The sequence below is a fragment of the Entelurus aequoreus genome, linkage group LG27, assembly GCF_033978785.1.
Source record: "Entelurus aequoreus isolate RoL-2023_Sb linkage group LG27, RoL_Eaeq_v1.1, whole genome shotgun sequence".
Lineage (NCBI taxonomy): Eukaryota > Metazoa > Chordata > Actinopteri > Syngnathiformes > Syngnathidae > Entelurus > Entelurus aequoreus.
In genome coordinates this window covers 39,617,368-39,620,409 of record NC_084757.1, presented here as the reverse complement: position 1 = coordinate 39,620,409, position 3,042 = coordinate 39,617,368, and positions in this window count along the sequence as shown.

Genomic DNA, 3,042 nt, shown 5'->3' with positions numbered 1-3,042 from the left:
GTATAACAGTACACACACACACGTGTATAACAGCACACACACACACACGTGTATAACAGTACACACACACACACACACGTGTATAACAGTACACACACACACACGTGTATAACAGTACACACACACACGTGTATAACAGCACACACACACACACGTGTATAACAGTACACACACACACACACACGTGTATAACAGCACACACACACACACGTGTATAACAGTACACACACACACACGTGTATAACAGTACACACACACACACGTGTATAACAGTACACACACACACACGTGTATAACAGTACACACACACACGTGTATAACAGTACACACACACACACACATGTGTATAACAGTACACACACACACGTGTATAACAGCGCACACACACACGTGTATAACAGTACACACACACACACGTGTATAACAGTACACACACACACGTGTATAACAGTACACACACACACACGTGTATAACAGCACACACACACACGTGTATAACAGTACACACACACGTGTATAACAGTACACACACACACACACGTGTATAACAGTACACACACACACACGTGTATAACAGTACACACACACACGTGTATAACAGTACACACACACACACACATGTGTATAACAGTACACACACACACGTGTATAACAGTACACACACACACACACATGTGTATAACAGTACACACACACACGTGTATAACAGTACACACACACACACACGTGTATAACAGTACACACACGTGTATAACAGTACACACACACACACGTGTATAACAGTACACACACACACGTGTATAACAGTACACACACACACACACGTGTATAACAGTACACACACACACGTGTATAACAGTACACACACACACACACGTGTATAACAGTACACACACACGTGTATAACAGTACACACACACACACGTGTATAACAGTACACACACACACACGTGTATAACAGTACACACACACACGTGTATAACAGTACACACACACACACACATGTGTATAACAGTACACACACACACGTGTATAACAGTACACACACACACACACATGTGTATAACAGTACACACACACACGTGTATAACAGTACACACACACACACACGTGTATAACAGTACACACACGTGTATAACAGTACACACACACACACGTGTATAACAGTACACACACACACGTGTATAACAGTACACACACACACACACGTGTATAACAGTACACACACGTGTATAACAGTACACACACACACACGTGTATAACAGTACACACACACACGTGTATAACAGTACACACACACACACACATGTGTATAACAGTACACACACACACGTGTATAACAGTACACACACACACACACGTGTATAACAGTACACACACGTGTATAACAGTACACACACACACACGTGTATAACAGTACACACACACACACGTGTATAACAGTACACACACACACACACGTGTATAACAGTGCACACACACACACACACGTGTATAACAGTACACACACACGTGTATAACAGTACACACACACACGTGTATAACAGTACACACACACACACGTGTATAACAGTACACACACACACACACGTGTATAACAGTACACACACACACACGTGTATAACAGTACACGCACACACACGTGTATAACAGTTCACACACACACACACGTGTATAACAGTTCACACACACACACACGTGTATAACAGTACACACACACACACGTGTATAACAGTTCACACACACACACACGTGTATAACAGTACACACACACGTGTATAACAGTACACACACACACGTGTATAACAGTACACACACACACACACGTGTATAACAGTTCACACACACACACACGTGTATAACAGTACACACACACGTGTATAACAGTACACACACACACGTGTATAACAGTACACACACACACACACGTGTATAACAGTACACGCACACACACGTGTATAACAGTTCACACACACACACACGTGTATAACAGTACACACACACACACGTGTATAACAGTACACACACACACACGTGTATAACAGTTCACACACACACACACGTGTATAACAGTACACACACACGTGTATAACAGTACACACACACACACGTGTATAACAGTTCACACACACACACACGTGTATAACAGTACACACACACGTGTATAACAGTACACACACACACGTGTATAACAGTACACACACACACACACGTGTATAACAGTACACGCACACACACGTGTATAACAGTTCACACACACACACACGTGTATAACAGTACACACACACACACGTGTATAACAGTACACACACACACACGTGTATAACAGTTCACACACACACACACGTGTATAACAGTACACACACACGTGTATAACAGTACACACACACACGTGTATAACAGTACACACACACACACACACGTGTATAACAGTACACACACACACACGTGTATAACAGTACACACACACACTTGTATAACAGCACACAAACGTGCACAACAAACTTGTCATTCACAACACAATTGTTCATCACACTTGCACGTTTACACATCTACTGTAAACACAACGCACAGCGCGCGCACACACACACACGCACACACATTTAGGCATACACAATATTTGTAACACGCACACAAACGGTGAACAACAAAGTAGTAATTCACAACACAAAGGTAAATGACAAGTGGACACACACACACACACACACTGCATGCACACATGCAACAAAAACTCATAAACAATTAAAGCATATACACAATATTTATAAACACACACGTACACACAAACGGTGCACAACAAAGTCGTAGTTCACAACACAACCCAAGTGCCTACACACAAACCTTCAAACACAACACACATGTTGACACACAAACACATAGCACACACCAACAACACACACACTTGCACTCATTGACGACACCAATAAACACACACATTCAGTCACATACACACAAACACACACACATTCAGTCACATACACACACAAACATACAAATAAACACACACAATCAGTCATATACACACAAACACAAATGGTACAA